The sequence below is a fragment of the Galeopterus variegatus genome, unplaced genomic scaffold, assembly GCF_000696425.1.
Source record: "Galeopterus variegatus unplaced genomic scaffold, G_variegatus-3.0.2 Scaffold16196, whole genome shotgun sequence".
Taxonomy (NCBI): Eukaryota; Metazoa; Chordata; class Mammalia; order Dermoptera; family Cynocephalidae; genus Galeopterus; species Galeopterus variegatus.
Window position 1 is genome coordinate 21,649 of NW_007742307.1, and position 491 is coordinate 22,139.

Below are 491 nucleotides of genomic sequence, written 5' to 3' on the forward strand. Positions count from 1 at the left end.
ACTGGGTGGAGGAGAAAGAAGAGAAGCAGAAACTCATTCAGAAATACAAGGAGGCAATGAGGTATGAGCACTGCAGCCTTTTCTCAAGCCAAGAGCCCAATGGAGCTTGGGTTCACTTTGAAAAGAACAGTGCTGCATTATATACTCCTACCTCCTTCCTACCCTTTCTTTTACTTCCCAGTATGGTTTATTTTGTCACCCCTGATAACACTTACCTGGTATGTATCTGGCTATAACACAGTCCTTGGGGTGCATGCCAAGGGACTGTGTTATAATGAAGTCTGTACTGCTGATAGCTAAAGCCCCATGAATGGGGTTCTACCTTATTCTGAATCCATGTAGTAGTTGTCCTGTATTAATTCTTGTGTGTTGGCTTTCTAGAAGATTTTCTTTCTACTGGATCTGTGGTACTAGAGCTGTTAAACAGCATAGACTTGAACAGAGTGTCTGTCTAGTTAGTGTTCCATGCATTAGCACACACATGTTTATAA